Source organism: Tachyglossus aculeatus, chromosome 7, assembly GCF_015852505.1.
Source record: "Tachyglossus aculeatus isolate mTacAcu1 chromosome 7, mTacAcu1.pri, whole genome shotgun sequence".
Lineage (NCBI taxonomy): Eukaryota > Metazoa > Chordata > Mammalia > Monotremata > Tachyglossidae > Tachyglossus > Tachyglossus aculeatus.
In genome coordinates this window covers 15,881,304-15,899,833 of record NC_052072.1, presented here as the reverse complement: position 1 = coordinate 15,899,833, position 18,530 = coordinate 15,881,304, and the positions used below count along the sequence as shown (strand labels likewise).

The following is an 18,530-nucleotide window of genomic DNA, read 5'->3' as shown; positions in this document are numbered from 1 at the left end:
ATTAAGCGCTTACTATGTGCAAGGCACTGTTCTAAGCGCTGGGGAGGGTACAAGGGGATCAGGTTGTCCCACGGGGGGCTCACAGTCTTCATCCCCATTTTACAGATGAGGGAACTGAGGCACAGAGAAGTTAAGTGACTTGCCCAAGGTCACACAGCAGAGAAGCAGCATGGGGCAGTGGAAAGAGCCATGGAATCAGAGGTCATGGGTTCAAATCCTGGCTCTGCCAATTGTCAGCTGTGTGACTTTGGCCAAGTCACTTAACTTCTCTGGGCCTCAGTTACCTCATCTGTAAAATGGGGATGAAGACTGTGAGTCCCCCGTGGGACAACCTGACCACCTTGTAAACCTCCCCAGTGCTTAGAACAGTGCTTTGCACATAGTAAGCGCTTAATAAATGCCATTATCATCATCATCAGACAAGTGGTGGAGGCGGGATTAGAACCTATGTCCTCTGATTCATTAATTCATTCAATCGTATTTATTGAGCGCTTACTGTGTGCAGAGCACTGTACTAAGCGCTTGGGAAGTCCAAGTTCATGCATTCATTCAATTGTATTTATTGAGTGCTTACTGTGTGCATAGCACTGTACTAAGCGCTTGGGAAGTCCACGTTCATTCATTCATTCAATCGTATCTATTGAGTGCTTACTGTGTGCAGAGCACTGTACTAAGCGCTTGGGAAGTACAAGTTGGCAACATATAGAGACGGTCCCTACCCAACAGCGGGCTCACAGTCTTAGAAGGGCTCTTGCCACTAAGCCATGCTGCTTCTCATTGTACTTTCCCATTGCTTCATGCTGTGCACACAGTAAATTCCCAATAAATACCATTGATAATGATGAAATGATAATGATAATGAAATGATAATGATGAAAATGATGAAATGATGAGAAGCAGCATGGCTCAATGGAAAGAGCACGGGCTTTGGAGTCAGTGGTCATGGGTTCAAATCCTGCCCCCTCCAATTGCCAGTTGTGTGACCTTGGGCAAGTCACTTAACTTCTCTGTGCCTCAGTTACCTCATCTGTAAAATGGGGATTGACTGTGAGCCCCCCGTGGGGCAACCTGATCACCTTGTATCCCCCCAGCGCTTAGAACAGTGCTCTGCACACAGTGAGCTCTCAATAAATACGAATGAATGAATGAATGAATGAATGAATGAATGAATGAATGAATGAATGAATGAATGAATGAATGAATGAATGAATGAATGAATGAATGAATGAATGAATGAATGAATGAATGAATGAATGAATGAATGAATGAATGAATGAATGAATGAATGAACGGAGTGACGGATGCAGGAGAAACGCCAAGAGGAGGATGGCCTATGTAAATGAGGGATGGAGCGCTGGGCCCGCCGGGAAATTCTTCCGTACTGCGCTCCTTCGGAGTTATTTTCGTTTTTTGAGGGAATCCAGCCGATGTGCGAATCATTTGGAAGCTGAAGAGTTTTAAAATAGCTCTAAAGCTTAGCACGCGTAAACTGGGTCAGGCCGTGGTGTAGTAGACGTGACCGTACAGTGGTGTGCGTGGCCTGGCCTGCTGGCAGTAAGAGTAAAGGCTCATACTTACCTGGCAGGGGAGACACCATGATCACGTAGGTGGTTTTCCCAGGGTGAGGCTCCGCCATTGCACTCCGGCTGTGCTGACCTCTGCGATTTCCCCAAATGCGGGAAACTCGACTGCATAATTTGTGGTAGTGGGGGACTGCGTTCGCGCTCTCCCCTGATTTGCGTTCAAAAAGCAGGTTTTGTTGTGTTTTGGCCGCCGCACTTCATGACAAATACGAAAAACCGGCTACTATGAAAGCTGAAGCTAAGTAATAGCGGCGTGGAAGGCGAAGGTGTTGCGTGTTCATTTGCTATTGGAGAAGCAGTGTTGCTCAGCGAAAGAGTCCAGGCTTTGGAAATATGTATGCGTTAGTTATATACGTTGCTAATTTTTACTTTCTAAGTGCTTAGTACTGTGCTCTGCACACAGTGAGCGCTCAATAAATACGATTGAATGAATGAATGAATGAACGGAGTGACGGATGCAGAAGGAGAAACGCCAAGAGGAGGATGGCCTATGTAAATGAGGGGTGGAGCGCTGGGCCCGCCGGGAAATTCTTCGGTACTCCGCTCCTTCGGAGTTAATTTCGTTTTTTGAGGGAATCCAGCCGATGTGCGCATCATTTCTAAGCTGAAGAGTTTTAAAATAGCTCTAAAGCCCGGCACGCGTAAACTGAGTCAAGCCGTGGTGTAGTAGACGTGAGCGTACAGTGGTGTGCGTGGCCTGGCCTGGTGGGAGGAGAGTGAAGAAATCATACTTACCTGGCAGGGGAGACACCATGATCACGTAGGTGGTTTTCCCAGGGTGAGGCTCCGCCATTGCACTCCGGCTGTGCTGACCCCTGCGATTTCCCCAAATGCGGGAAACTCGACTGCATAATTTGTGGTAGTGGGGGACTGCGTTCGCGCTCTCCCCTGATTTGCGTTCAAAAAGCAGGTCTTGCTGTGTTTTGGCCGCCGCACTTCGTGACAAATACGGAAAACCGGCTATTATCAAAACTGAAATTAAGTAATATCGGCGTGGAAGGCAAAGGTGTTGCGTGTTCATTTGCTATTGGAGAAGCAGTGTTGCTCGGTGAAAGAGTCCAGGCTTTGGAAATATGTATGCGTTAGTTATATACGTTGCTAATTTTTACTTTCTAAGTAGTACTTAGTACTACTTTCTTAGTACTGTGCTCTGCACACAGTGAGCGCTCAATAAATACGATTGAATGAATGAATGAACGGAGTGACGGATGCAGAAGGAGAAACGCCAACAGGAGGATGGCCTATGTAAATGAGGGGTGGAGCGCTGGGCCCGCCGGGAAATTCTTCGGTACACCGCTCCTTCGGAGTTAATTTCGTTTTTTGAGGGAATCCAGCCGATGTGCGCATCATTTCTAAGCTGAAGAGTTTTAAAATAGCTCTAAAACCCAGCACGCGTAAACTGAGTCAAGCCGTGGTGTAGTAGACGTGAGCGTACAGTGGTGTGCGTGGCCTGGCCTGGTGGGAGGAGAGTGAGGAAATCATACTTACCTGGCAGGGGAGACACCATGATCACGTAGGTGGTTTTCCCAGGGTGAGGCTCCGCCATTGCACTCCGGCTGTGCTGACCCCTGCGATTTCCCCAAATGCGGGAAACTCGACTGCATAATTTGTGGTAGTGGGGGACTGCGTTCGCGCTCTCCCCTGTTTGGCGTTTAGACAGTAGATTTGTTTATTTATTAAGTGTCAACTTTAGTGGCTGGTATTGACGGGTAGTTACTATTCAGGTTGAAAGGGGGCAATATAATAATGATGGTATTTATTAAACACCTACTACGTTTTAAGTGCTGGGGGGAGGTTAAAAGGTGATCAGGTTGTCTTACAGGGGGCTCGAAGTCTTAATCCCCATTTTACAGATGAGGTAGGTGAGGCACAGAGAAGTAAAGTGACTTACCTAAAGTTCTGTCTCCCCCTTTTAGACTGTGAGCCCACTGTTGGGTAGGGATTGTCTCTAGATGTTGCCAATTTGTCCTTCCCAAGCGCTTAGTACAGTGCTCTGCACACAGTAAGCGCTCAATAAATACGGTTGAATGAATGAATGAATGAATTAGCCGTCAGTACACTCGACAGCTGTGACAGTGAGGTAGTCACTACACTCTTTTGTGCCTCAGTGACTTCATCTGAGAAGCAGCGTGGCTCAGTGGGAAGAGCCCTGGCTTTGGAGTCAGAGGTCCTGGGTTCAAATCCTGCCTCGGCCAATTGTCAGCTGGGTGACTTTGGGCAAGTCACTTCATTCATTCATTCATTCAATCCCACAGCACCTGTATATAATAATAATAATAATGGCATTTGGTAAGCGCTTACTATGTGCAAAGCACTGTTCTAAGCGCTGGGGGGGGATACAATGTGATCAAGTTGTCCCACGTGGGGCTCCCAGTCTTAATCCCCCTTTTTACAGATGAGGGAACTGAGGCTCAGAGAAGTTAAGTGGCTTGCCCAAGGTCACACAGCGTATTTATTACTCTATTACATTCATTGTCGTATTTATTGAGCACTTACTGTGTGCAGAGCACTGTACTAATCGCTTAGGAAGTCCAAGTTGGCAACATGTAGAGACGGTCCCTACCCAACAGCGGGCTCACAGCATATTAATTAATTTATTTTATTTGTACATATTTATTCTATTTATTTTATTTTGTTAATATGTTTTGTTTCGTTGTCTGTCTCCCCCTTCTAGACTGTGAGCTCGCTGTTGGGTAGGGACCGTCTCTATATGTTGCCAACTTGTACTTCCCAAGCGCTTAGTACAGTGCTCTGCACACACTAAGTGCTCAATAAATGCGATTGAATGAATGAATGAATGAATTAGCCGTGTGACTTTGGGCTAGTCACTACACTTTTTTGTGCCTCAGTGACTTCATCTGAGAAGCAGCGTGGCTCAGTGGGAAGATCCCGGGCTTTGGAGTCAGAGGTCCTGGGTTCAAATCCCACCTCCACCAATTGTCAGCTGGGTGACTTTGGGCAAGTCACTTCATTCATTCATTCAATCAATCCCACAGCACCTGTATATTTGTATGTATTTATTACTCTATTTTATTTGTACGTATTTATTCTATTTTGTTAATATATTTTGTTTTGTTGTCTGTCTCCCCCTTCTAATAATAATGATAATGATGGCATTTATTAAGCGCTTACTATGTGCAAGGCACTGTTCTAAGCGCTGGGGAGGTTACAAGGTGATCGGGTTGTCTCACGGGGGGCTCACAGATTTACAGATGAGGGAACTGAGGCACAGAGAAGTTAAGTGACTTGCCCAAGGTCACACAGCAGAGAAGCAGCATGGCTCAGTGGAAAGAGCCATGGAATCAGAGGTCATGGGTTCAAATCGTGGCTCTGCCAATTGTCAGCTGTGTGACTTTGGGCAAGTCACTTAACTTCTCTTGGCCTCAGTTACCTCATCTGTAGAATGGGGATGAAGACTGTGAGTCCCCCGTGGGACAACCTGATCACCTTGTAAACCTCCCCAGTGCTTAGAACAGTATTCAATCGTATTTATTGAGCGCTTACTGTGTGCAGAGCACTGTACTAAGCGCTTGGGAAGTCCAAGTTCATTCATTCATTCAATCAATCATATTTATTGAGCGCTTACTGTGTGCAGAGCACTGTACTAAGCACTTGGGAAGTACAATTTGGCAACATATAGAGACGGTCCCTCCCAACAGCGGGCTCACAGTCTAGAAGGGCTCTTGCTTCTCATTGTACTTTCCCATTGTTTCATGCTTTGCACACAGTAAATTCCCAATAAATACCATTGATAATGATGAAATGATAATGATGATAATGATAATGATGAAAATGATGAAATGATGAGAAGCAGCATGGCTCAATGGAAAGAGCACGGGCTTTGGAGTCAGTGGTCATGGGTTCAAATCCTGCCCCCGCCAATTGCCAGCTGTGTGACCTTGGGCAAGTCACTTAAATTCTCTGCGCCTCAGTTACCTCATCTGTAAAATGGGGATTGACTGTGAGCCCCCCGTGGGGCAACCTGATCACCTTGTATCCCCCCAGCGCTTAGAACAGTGCTTTGCGCATAGTAAGCGCTTAATAAATGCCGTTATTATTATTATTATTATTATGAAAAATTCCATTACAGCTGAATTTCACTTCATCTCTTAGGGAAGCAGCACAGCCCAGTGGATAAATCAGGCCTGGGAGCAAGAGGACCTGGGATCTAATCCTCACTCCATCACTTCCCTGCCTGCTGCGTGACCTTGGGCAAGTCACCTAACTTCTCTGTGCCTCAGTTTCCTCAACTGTCAAATGGGGATTCGGAATGTCTTCTCCCTGCGAACCCCATGCGAGGCAGGGACCTGATGAACTTGTATCTCCCCCAGTGCTTAGAACAGTGCTCGACACATAGAAGCAACGTGTCTCAGAGGAAAAAACATGGGCTCGGGAGTCAGAGGACATGGGTTCTAATTCTGCCTCTGCCACTTGTCAGCTGTGTGACCTTGGGCAAGTCACTTCACTTGAGAAGCAGCATGGCTCAGTGGAAAGAGCACGGGCTTGGGAGTCCGAGGTCATGGGTTCAAATCCCAACTCTGCCACTTAGCTGTGTGACCTTGGGCAAGCCACTTAACTTCTCTGGGCCTCACTTACCTCATCTGTAAAATGGGGATTAAGACTGAGCCCCACGTGGGACAACCTGATCACCTTGTATCTCCCCCGGTGCTTAGAACAGTGCTTTGCACATAGTAGGCACTTAACAAATACCACCATCATCATCATCATTCTCTGTGCCTCAGTTCCCTCATCTGTAAAATGGGGATTAAGACTGTGAGCCCCACGTGGGGCAACCTGATCACCTCTTATCTCCCCCGGTGCTTAGAACAGTGCTTTGCACATAGTAAGCGCTTAACAAATACGATCATCATCATTCTCTGTGCCTCAGTTCCCTCATCTGTAAAATGGGGATTAAGACTGTGAGCCCCCCGTGGGACAACCTGATCACCTTGCATCTCCCCTGGTGCTTAGGACAGTGCTTTGCACATAGTAAGCACTTAACAAATACCATCATCATTCTCTGTGCCTCAGTTCCCTCATCTGTAAAATGGGGATTAAGACTGTTAGCCCCACGTGGGACAACCTAATTACCTTGTATCTACCCCAGTGCTTAGAACAGTGCTTGGCACATAGTAAGCGCTTAACAAATACCATTTAAAAAATATTACTGTAATTTTTTGATTTCCTTAGGGTTCATTCTTTGACAGTATTGGTCCTCCAATTCTCCATGCAGTAGTATTAGCAATCTTTGTATGCTCTTATTTTTAAAAAGGTCTGCAAGCAATTTAAAATCCCAACTCTAACCCCGGAAGGAATCCCATATAACTGCTAACTCAGTGCTCCTGAGCCTTTTTATTTAGTGCCCCTCCTGCCCTTGATTTTAAACTAATCCTGACAGCGATTTGAGAGAGCTTGAAAATGCGACCTTCTGGAATATTGTATCTAGGTTACGCTTTTAAGATCCACAGCCCGTGCAGTTTTAAATTGTATTTGTGGGGACTGAGACATATGTCCGTATTTTCAAAGTCTAAGAGGGAAATGTGGTTCTGTTTATAATTATTATGTGATTACTGAAGCACCTTTGGAGAATAAAATGAATGTGATGAGACTAGGGAATAAGGTTACATCTGCAGCGGAGTTAATTAATGCACCTGCCAGAGTGCATCCCTTGGAGAACAGTTGGAGCTGTTTCTACGGAGTAAATAATGTCTGGAGAAACATAGTGCACTAAAATGAGATAAAAATGTCCACCCAGAATACAGAATTTACATCTCCTATTCTTTTTCCGTTTGCTACTAAGGGATGCTTTTTATTTTGCAACAGCTGTGAGAAATGGCGACGGAGGAGTCGATCCGGTGGATCTGGGGTTGATGGGTTGGGCTCTGGAGCTGCAGGGATGAGGTTGGAGGGTTTTAATGATAATGATAGCATTTTTGAAGCGCTTACTATGTGCAAAGCACTGCGGGGGTGGATTTAAACCCTGGTGCAGTTGAGCCAGGGGCATCCTGCTGATCCTTCTTACAGGCAAGTTGGCCTTCTTAACCCTCCCCTGCTCACATAAGCCCCCATCGGCTTCCTGAGCCGGAGGGGAGGGAGAAACGGGATGGGGGTCCTCCTTAGGGTGGCCTTTTCTGTCTTTATTGCTGTATTGTACTTCCCCAGGCGCTTAGTACAGTGCTCTGCACTGTAGTCGTGGCCGAGTGGTTAAGGCGATGGACTAGAAAGCCACTGGGGTTTCCCCATGCAGGTTCGTATCCTGCCGACTACGTGGCTCTTTTATTTTTTCTCCCCCTTCTAGACTGTGAGCCCACTGTTGGGTAGGGACTGTCTCTATATGTTGCCAACTTGGACTTCCCAAGGGCTTTTAGACTGTGAGCCCACTGTTGGGTAGGGACTGTCTCTATATGTTGCCAATTTGTACTTCCCAAGCGCTTAGTACAGTGCTCTGCACATAGTAAGCGCTCAATAAATACGATTGATTGATTGATTGATTAGTACAGTGCTCTGCACACAGTAAGCGCTCAATAAATACGATTGATTGATTGCATGCAGTAAGCGCTCAATAAATATTGAGTGAATGAATGGTTAGCTCTCTTCCTCCCCTCAAAGCCCTACTGAGAGCTCACCTCCTCCAGGAGGCCTTCCCAGACTAAGCCCCATCCTCCCCCTCCCCATCCCTCCACCTTACCTCCTTCCCTTCCCCACAGCACCTGTATATATGTTTGTACATATTTTTTACTCTATTTATTTTACTTGTACATATTTATTCTATTTATTTTATCTTGTTAATATGTTTGGTTTTGGTGTCTGTCTCCCCCTTCTAGACTGTGAGCCCGCTGTTGGGTAGGGACCGTCTCTACATGTTGCCCACTTGTACTTCCCAAGCGCTTAGTACAGTGCTCTGCACACAGTAAGCGCTCAAATAGATACGATTGAATGAATGATGATGATTCCCCCGGCCTTACCTCCTTCCCCTCCCCACAGCACCTGTATATATGTTTGTACATATTTATTACTCTATTTATTTTACTTGTACATATTTATTCTATTTATTTTATTTTGTTAATATGTTTGGTTTTGGTGTCTGTCTCCCTCTTCTAGACTGTGAGCCCGCTGTTGGGTAGGGACTGTCTCTATATGTTGCCAACTTATACTTCCCAAGCGCTTAGTACAGTGCTCTGCACACAGTAAGCGCTCACAATACAGACCACTGATTGATCGAAGTTTCTGGAATAAAACCAGTTACTAGAGAAGCAGCATAGAATAGTGGATGCTTAACTTCTCTGGGCCTCAGTTCCCTTATCTGTAAAATAAGGTTTGCAATACCTGCTCTCCCTCCTACTTAGACATGAGGCCCACAGCACCTGTATGTATGTATATATGTTTGTACATATTTATTACTCTATTTATTTATCTATGTACATATCTATTCTACTTATTTTATTTTGTTAGTATGTTTGGTTTTGTTCTCTGTCTCCCCCTTCTAGACTGTGAGCCCACTGTTGGGTAGGGACTGTCTCTATATGTTGCCAACTTGTACTTCCCAAGCGCTTAGTACAGTGCTCTGCACACAGTAAGCACTCAATAAATACGATTGATTGATTGATTGATTTGGGACATTCGCTGTAACTGCCGATTATCTTAAATCTACCCCAGCACTTAGCACATAGTAAGCGCTTAACAAATATCATGATGATTATTGTTATTTTTATTGACCCTGCCAGTTATTTCCTGATAGGGCAGGAAGCATAAGTGAGTAGGCAGGAAGGAATACAGCACACTGCCAAATGCAGGAAATCTTTTTTCTTTTTTTTTAAATATGACAGGCCCAGATAACATTGTGCGGCGTATTAAGGGCTGTAAGAGCCAAAATTACGTTCCCCTTTTCAAAAATAAGGCCGAACATGCCTGAACTTGCCACAGAGGGCATTTTATGTCAGGCGTGTCCAGAAACAGAGGTAAAACATTTTTGTAAGGATATTAAACTAAAACTAATGCCTGATCCTTTCATACTTGGGTGCCTTGGCACCAGGGAGACCAAACTGGGTAAAAAGTAAATTAATTAAAAAAAAATCCTCCATGAATTAAGAAAGGGCTGCTTAGACTCAATGCCCTTCCAGCTTTAGGGTGATGTAAGAGTGAATTCCAAGTTACTGGAGTAAAATGCTCTTTTCTAAAATATAAATATTTAATAAAAAATAAAATAATGATCAATAATATAAAATTAATATATATAAAACATATAATGTGTTGAGAGAGTTGGAATTGGTTTGCTGTTAGTGGTGGCCCATTAAGGTCTAAATTTCAGAGTCAAACTCTCAAATGTTCCTTAAATGTTGGATTGAAATGACCTCAACCCGCAGTTTGGAGCAGATTGAGCCCGATGCATTTTTACTCTGTGGGAATGGGTGGGGATCATACAAAAATACATGAACCTTCTGTTTCAAAGGAAGAGCCACCGATTATTCTAGTAACGCATTAGGGATAATTTTAGACCAAAGGTATGAAAAAACATCCAGGATTTATACGCTGAACTGTTTTTATTTCGAAAGACTCAAAGATTTTATAGTACTTTCCACACCCAGTGTGATCCCGGTTTGCACTGGAAATCTTTTCAGGAATTGGCAGATCTAATAAATAATAATTATGGTATTTGTTGAGCGCTTACTATGTGCCAGGCGCTGTTCTAAGTGCTGGGGCGGATACAAGCAAATCGGGTTGGTACAGTCTCTGTCCGACATGGGGCTCACAGTCTCAATCTCCATTTTTCAGATGAGGGAACTGAAGCCCAGAGAAGGGCAGCGACTGGCCCCAGGTCACACAGCAAATCGCTTGGATACAAGCAAATCGTGTTGTACACCGTCCCTGTCCCATATGGGGCTCACATTCTCAATCCCCATTTTACAGATGAGGCAGTTTAAGCACAGGGAAGTAAAGTGACTTACCCAAGGTAACAATAATAGTTGCGGCATTTGTTAAGCGCTTAGTGTCTAACCTTTGGGGTAGATAAAAGGTGATCAGGTGAAAAGGTGCCAATTTGTAGTTCCCAAGCGCTTAGTACAGTGCTCTGCACATAGTAAGTGCTCAGTAAATACGATTGATGATGATGATGATGATCAGGTTGTCCCACGTGGGGCTCACAGTCTCAATCTCCATTTTACATTTGAGGTCACTGAGGCTCAGGGCAATGGCTTGCCCCAGGAAGCAGCGTGGCTCGGTGGAAAGAGCACGGGCTTTGGAGTCGGAGTTCACGGGTTCGAATCCCGGCTCCGCCAACTGTCAGCTGTGTGACTTTGGGCAAGTCACTTCTCTGTGCCTCAGTTCCCTCATCTGTAAAATGGGGAATAAGATGGTGGGCCCCCCCCGTGGGACAACCTGATCATCTTGTAACCTCCCCAGCGCTTAGAACAGCGCTTTGCACATAATAAGCGCTTAATAAATGCCATCATCATTATTATTATTACAAGTGGCAGAGGTGGAATTAGAACCCACGACCCTCTGCTTCCTTGGCCTGGCCTGGAGCCACTAGGCCCAAGGCCTCAGGGCCGGTGGCTAGGGATGATGACGATGGTATTTGTTAAGCGCTATGTGCCAAGCATTGTAATATGCGCTGGGGGAGATACAAGGTAATCAGTTTGGCCCACGTGGGGCGCTTAACAAATACCATCATCATCATCACAGTCTTCACCCCCCATTTTCCAGATGAAGTCACTGAGGCCCAGAGAAGGGAAGGGACTTGTCTGAGGTCACACAGCAGACAAGTGGCAGAGGCTGGATTAGAACCCACGGTGTGAGCCGGTTGTTGGGTAGGGACCGTCTCTAGATGTTGCCAACTTGGACTTCCCAAGCGCTTAGTCCGGTGGTCTGCACACAGTAAGCGCTCAATAAGTACGACTGAATGAATGAATGAAGTGAATACCCTCTGCCTCCCAAGGCCGGAGGGGCGGAGCCGTGGGCGCGGGACAGCGGGACGGCAGGACAGCAGGCGCGCGCCATCTAGCGGCCTCCCGGGGCACAGGCACTCATCGGCCGCCCGGCCCCGGGGCCCCGGAGCCCCGGACAACAGGCGCGCGCCATCTAGCGGCCTCCCGGGGCCCACGCACGCAGCCGGCGCCCCGCGCCCCGCGCCCCACCGCCCACCCCAGCCGTGGTCCAGGCTGGGCCCCGCCCCCTAGCGGTTGGGCGCGCTCTTTTCAAATCCACCTCAACGTCCCGACAGTCCGCCCGCCCGCCCGCCCGCCCGCCCGCCCACAGCACGGCTGGCTCAGGGACAACACACCCCCCTTTACTTTTTTTCTTTTTCTTTCTTTCTTTCTTTTTCTTTCTTTCTTTCTTTCTTTCTTGCTTTCTTTCTTTCTCTTTCTTTGTTTCTGTCTTTCTTTCTTTCTGTCTTTCTTTCCTTCTTTCTTTCTTTCTTTTTCTTTCTTTCTTTCTTTCTTTCTTTTTTCTTTCTTTCTTTCTTTCTTTCTTTCTTTCTTTCTTTCTTTCCTTCTTTCCTTCCTTCTTTCCTTCTTTCTTTCTTTTTCTTTCTTTCTTTCTTTTTCTTTCTTTTTCTTTCTTTCTTTATTTTTCTTTCTTTTTCTTTATTTTTCTTTCTTTTCTTTCTTTCTTTCTTTTCTTTCTTTCTCTCTTTCTCTTTCTCTCTTTTTCTCTTCCTTCCTTCTTTCTCTTTCTTTCTTTCTTTTTCTTTCTTTCTTTCTTTTTCTTTCTTTCTTTCTTTCTTTCTTTCTTTCTTTCTTTCTTTCTTTCTTTCTTCCTTCCTCTCTTTCTCTCTTTCCTTTCTCTCTCTCTCTTTCTCTCTCTTTCTTTTCTTTCTTTCCTTTTTTACTTTTTTCTTTTCTTTCTTTCTCTCTCTCTTTCTCTCTTTTTCTCTTCCTTCCTTCTTTCTTTCTTTCTCTCCTTTCTTTCTTTCTCTCTCTCTCCTTCTCTCTTTTCTTCTTTCTTTCTTTCTTTCTTTCTTTCTTTCTTTCCTTTCCTTTCTTTCTCTCTCTGTTTTTCTTTCTCTCTCTCTTTCTCTCTATCTCCCCCTCTCTCTTTCTTTTTTTCTTTCTCCTTTTCTCTCCTCTTTCTCTCTCTCCTTCTCTCTCTCTTTTTTCCTTTCCTTTTTCCTTTCTCTTTTTCTCTCTTCCTCCCTCTCTTTCTTTCTCTCTCTCTGTTTTCTCTCTCTCTCTCTCTCTCCCCCCACCCCGTCCCGCCGTCGACCCCCGGCCCCCGTCCTCCCCCGGGCCTGGAATGCCCTCCCTCCGCCCATCCGCCAAGCTAGCTCTCTTCCTCCCTTCAAAGCCCTACTGAGAGCCCACCTCCTCCAGGAGGCTTTCTCACACTCAGCCCCCTCCTTCCTCTTCCCTCCTCCTCCTCCTCCTCCTCCTCCTCCTCCTCCTCCCCATCATCCCCCACGTCTTACCTCCTTCCCCTCCCCACAGCACCTGTATATATGTATATATGTTTGTACGTATTTATTACTCTATTTATTTTATTTGTACATATTTATTCTATTTATTTTATTTTGTTAATATGTTTAGTTTTGTTGTCTTTCTCCCCCTTCTAGACTGTGAGCCCGCTGTTGGGTAGGGACCATCTCTATAATGTTGCCAACTTGTACTTACTTCCCAAGCGCTTAGTACGGTGCTCTGCACACAGTAAGTGCTCAATAAATACGATTGAATGAATGAATGTTGGGTAGGGACCGTCTCTAGATGTTGCCAATTTGTACCTCCCAAGCGCTTAGTACAGTGCTTTGCACACAGTAAGCGCTCAATAAATACGATTGAGTGAATGAATGAATAATCCCGGCTCTGCCACTACTTCTGCCGTGTGGCCTTGGGCAAGTCACTTCACTTCTCTGGGCCTCAGTTCCCTCCTCTGTAAAATGGGATTAAAACTGTGAACCCCATGTGGGACAATCCTGTATCCTGTATACCCTTTATCTCCACCAGTGCCTAGAACAGTGCTTGGCCCATAGTAAGCGCTTAACAAATCCCATCCCAGCTCTGCCAATTGTCAGCTGTGTAACTTTGGGCAAGTCACTTCACTTCTCTGGGCCTCAGTTCCCTCATCTGTAAAATGGGAATTAAAACTGTGAGCCCCCATGGGACAACCTGATCACCTTATAACCCCCCTCCCGGCGCTTAGAACAGTGCTTTGCACATAGTAAGCGCTTAATAAATGCCATCATTATTATTATTATTTTTATTGTTGTTATTTAAATCCCCAAATCACGTCAACGTCCGCGCACGCGCGGCCCTCCCGCCCACGTCAACCCGGTAGGGCCATGTGCGCATGCGCTCTCCACTCCACCCCCATCACTCCTGGGCTCGGCGCATGCGCACTCGGCACCTCGCCTCAGTGCCCCAGCCCCGCCCCCACCCCGTCACCTTGGAGACGGCTCCGCCCCACCGGCTCGGCTCCCCCGCGCCCCCTGCTGGGCGCTCTCTTTCCCGTCCTTCCTTCTTGGCATCATTCATTCATTCATTCATTCATTCATTCATTCATTCATTCATTCATTCATTCATTCATTCAATCGTATTTATTGAGCGCTTACTGTGTGCAGAGCACTGGACTAAGCGCTTGGGAAGTCCAAGTTGGCAACATCTAGAGACGGTCCCTACCCAACAGCGGGCTCACAGTCTAGAAAGGGGAGACAGACAACAAAACAAAACATATTAACAAAGTAAAATGAATAGAATAAATATGTACAAATAAAATAAATAAATAAACAGAGTAATAAATACGTACAAACATATATACAGGTGATGTGGGGAGGGGAAGGAGGTAAGGCGGGGGGTTAGGGAGGGGGAGAAGGGGTGAAGACTGTGAGCCCACTGTTGGGTAGGGACTGTCTCAAGTGCTTAGGACAGTGCTCTGCACATGGTAAGCGCTCAATAAATACGATTGATGATTGATGATGACTGTCTCTATATGTTGCCAACTTGTACTTCCCAAGCACTTAGTACAGTGCTCTGCACACAGTAAGCGCTCAATAAATACAATTGATTGATTGATTGATTGATTGATGGGAGAAGGTCATTCAAGTGGGGTCGTTCATCCATCCATCCATCCATCCTTCAATTCAATCCTTCATTCATTCGTTCAATCCTTCATTCATTCGTTCAATCCTTCAATCGTGTTTATTGAGCACTTACTGTGTGCAGGGCACTGTACTAAGCGCTTGGGAGAGTACAGTACAACAATAAGCCGACACATTCCCTGCCTACAACAAGCGTACAGTCTAGAGAAGCAGCATGGCCTACTGGATAGAGCCCAGGCCCGGGAGTCACAGGTCATGAGCTAGCTCTCTTCCTCCCTTCAAAGCCCTACTGAGAGCTCACCTCCTCCAGGAGGCCTTTCCAGACTGAGCCCCCCTTTTCCTCTCCTCCTCCCCATCCCCCCAACCCTACCTCCTCCCCCCCCAATACCTGTATATATGTTTGTACAGATTTATTGCTCTATTTATTTTACTTGTACATATTTACTATTCTATTTATTTTGTTAATGATATGCATCTAGCTTTATTTCTATTTATTCTGATGACTTGACACCTGTCCACATGTTTTGTTTTGTTGTCTGTCTCCCCCTTCTAGACTGTGAGCCTGTTGTTGGGTAGGGGCCGTCTCTATATGTTGCCAACTTGGACCTCCCAAGCGCTTAGTAGAGTGCTCTGCACACAGTAAGTGCTCAATAAATATGATTGAATGAAAGGAGCTTACAGTCTAGAGGGGGAGACAGACATTAAAATAAATAATGGATTTGTACTGAGGGGCTGAGGATGGGGGGGTATAATGGGTACAAATCCAAGTACAAGGGTGACATGGGAGGGAGAGGGAGGGAGGAGATGTGCTTAAATTTTAATAAAGCTTTGAAAATGGTGAGATCGTCTGTCAAATATGAAGGGGACGGCGTTCCAGGCCAGAGGCAGGAGATGGGTAAGGGGTCAGCAATGGGATAGAGGCGATCGAGGTGTAGTGAGCAGGTTGGTGTTACAGGACTAAAATGAGCGGCCTGGTTGTGGGGCAAGCTGATCAGATGCTTTAAAGCCTATAGTAAGGAGTTTCTGTTTGACACAGAGATGGAGTCCAACCATCGGAGGCTCTTGAGGGGCGGGAAGTCATGGACTGAACGTTTTTTAAGAAAAATGATCTGTGCAACGGAGTGAAGTAGGAGCTGGAGTGAGGAGAGACAGGAGGCAGGGTGATCAGCAAGGAGGCTGATTCAGAAGTCAAAGAGGGATAACCTAAGTGCTTGGCTCAATATAGTACCAGTTTGGGTGGAAAGGAAAGGGTGGATAAGGATCCACAGGACATATGCAATGCAGAAAGTAGAGGGAGTCGGGGAAAAGAGGGCTTAATTGGGAAAGGCCTCTTGGAGATGTGACCATAATAAGGCTTTGGGGTCTAGCATATATGGAGGGAGAGAAAATTCCAGGTCAGAGGGAGCATGTGGAAAAAGGGGTTGGGTATGAGAAAGATGAGATCAAGGCCTAATAGGATCAGTTAATTAATCAGTGATGTTGAGAGCTTACTGTGTGCAGAGTAAAAAAAAAAAAACTATGGTATTTGCTAAGCGTTTACTATGTGCCAAGCACTATTCTAAGCACTGAGGTGGATACAAGCAAATCAGGTTGGACTCAGTCCCTGTCCCACATGGGGCTCACAGTCTCAATTCCCATTTTATAGATGAGGTAACTGAGGCACAGAGACGTGAAGTGACTTGCCCAAAGCCTCACAGCAGAGAAGTGGCATAGCCGAGATTAGAACCCATGACCTTCTGATTCCCAGGTCCGTGATATATCCACTACACCGTGCTGCTTCTCATATTATACTAAGCACTTGGCAAAGCCCATATAACAAAGTTGGCAGACATGTTACCTGCCCACAACAACCTAACAGTACTAAAGGGGGAATCAGACATTATTGCAAATAGTGAATTTAAGAGGGGTGAAGCGTGTGGGCTGGGCTGTAGTAAAAAATCAGTGAGGAGCTTTAAAATCGATGGTAAGGAGTGGAACCTCCATGGATGGGCAAACACTGGAGGTTCCTAAGGAGTGGGGAGACATGGACTGAACAATTTTTTTAGAAAAATGATCCAGACAGCGGAGTAAAGTATGGACTGGAGCAGGGAGAGACAGCAGGCAGGAAAGTCATCAAAGAGGCAGATGCAGTACTCAAGGTAGGGCATGAAAAAATGCTTGGTTATGCGTAGTACCAATTTGGATGGAGAGGCAAAGGCAGATTTTAGCAATGTGAAGATAGAACCAGGAAGATTTGGTGATAGATTGAATATGTGAGTTGAATGAAAGAAATGAGGATAAGGTCAAGGTTATGGGCTTGTGAGATAGGGAGGATAGTGGTATTGTCTACCATGATGGGAAAGTTTGGGGGAGGACAGGGTTTGGGTGCGAAGATGAGGAGTTCTATTTTGGATGTGTTTGAAGCCAGACATCTAGGTAGAGATGCCCTGAAGGAGGAGGAAATGTGAGTCTGCAGAGGAAAGAGATCAGGGCTGGAGATGGAGATTTAGGAGTCATCTGCATAAAGATGGTAGTTGAAGCCATGGGAGCAAATGAGTTCTCTGAGGGAATGGTTATAGATGCAGAATAGAAGGGGACTCAGAACTGAATCCAGATCCTCTAACAACTTTCCCTCCTAAAGAAAACTGGCCCCTTTGGGTCTTCTACATTCCATAAATTAGGGTTTTTTTCTCTCTGTTTTTTTCTCCCCCTGAAATTTCCACACTTCCTCCTTGCTCCATAACCAAATAACAATTTCTCAACTCACTCTTGAAGTGATTAAGGGTTTTACACGGTCTCTTCCCATTATCTTAATATGGAATATTTAAATAAAGTGTGGCCCAGCAGGAATTCAGAACTGGAATCTTTTCCTTATAAATACTTCCTGATTCTACCACCTGTGAAGAGGGAGAACGGGCTGTCTCTTGTCCTTGTAGAAACACCTGCCTGGACTTAAATTTTGGGGGAGTGGAAAATGTCTATTTTCCGCTTAGGGATGCAGTACCATATCCTTGCATTGGCAGCTAACTTTGCTTTTGAGACAGATTCCCAGAGGTGAGGTAGGGGCAGAGATGCAGGTGCATGCTGACTGGGATCTAATAACAATAATAATTATGATATTTTTCAAGCACCTACTATGTGCCGGGGACTGTAGTAAGTGCCGGGCACTGTACTAAGCGCCGGGGTGCATACAAGCAAATCGGGTTGGACACAGCCCCTGTGGGGCTCACAGTCTCAGTCTCCATTTTATAGATGAGGTAACTGAGGCCCAGTGAGGTGAAGTGACTTGCCCAAGGTCACCCAGCAGACAAGCGGCGGACCCGTGCTCTTCCCGGACCCGTGTTCTACCCAGTGCTTAGAACAGTGCTTGGCACATAGTAAGCGCTTAACAAGTACGCTCATTATTATTATTAGCTATTATTATCCACTCCACCAAGCTGTTCTTGGAAAATATTATGAAGTTTCCAGACTGTGAGCCCGCTGTTGGGTTAGGGACCGTCTCTAGGTGTTGCCAACTTGTACTTCCCAAGCGCTTAGTACAGTGCTCTGCATACAGTAAGCGCTCAATAAATAAATTTGTTGAATGAATGAATGAATGAATGAATGAAAGTTTCATCTCCAACTACCATCTCACTCTTCTCTTGCGATGCTTGCTCTCCTGGGCTTCAAGAACGCTATTGAGGAGGTACCAAAGGCCAAGAGCACCGTCTAAGCTGCTGCTGTCTTAGTCGCTCACTATTCCCATACTACCCCTGTGTCACTCTGGGTTCTAACCCCCATAGTGGCTACATACAGGCCTTGGAGTCAGAAGGTTGTGGGTTCTAATCCTAGCTCCGCCACTTGTCTGCTGTGTGACCTTGAGCAAGTCACTTCACTTCTCTGGGCTTCAGTTACCTCATCTGTAACAAAAGTCACTAACAAAAGGAAAAAAAGAAAAAAAG

At 45.7% G+C, this 18,530-nt stretch overlaps 4 non-coding genes across 4 annotated transcripts; all 4 read left to right on the top strand.

Annotated features, from left to right (window-relative positions):
* The first annotated feature begins 1,570 nt into the window (after positions 1–1,570).
* On the top strand, positions 1,571–1,734 carry LOC119931043. The gene has a single exon (XR_005451911.1). It is a non-coding gene; the product is annotated as a U1 spliceosomal RNA (small nuclear RNA).
* A 576-nt stretch (positions 1,735–2,310) lies between these two features.
* On the top strand, positions 2,311–2,474 carry LOC119931019. Its single transcript, XR_005451889.1, has one exon. It is a non-coding gene; the product is annotated as a U1 spliceosomal RNA (small nuclear RNA).
* Positions 2,475–3,063: 589 nt separating this feature from the next.
* On the top strand, positions 3,064–3,227 carry LOC119931008. Its single transcript, XR_005451878.1, has one exon. It is a non-coding gene; the product is annotated as a U1 spliceosomal RNA (small nuclear RNA).
* Positions 3,228–7,769: 4,542 nt separating this feature from the next.
* On the top strand, positions 7,770–7,851 carry TRNAS-AGA. The gene has a single exon. It is a non-coding gene; the product is annotated as a tRNA-Ser (tRNA).
* The last annotated feature ends 10,679 nt before the right edge of the window (positions 7,852–18,530 follow it).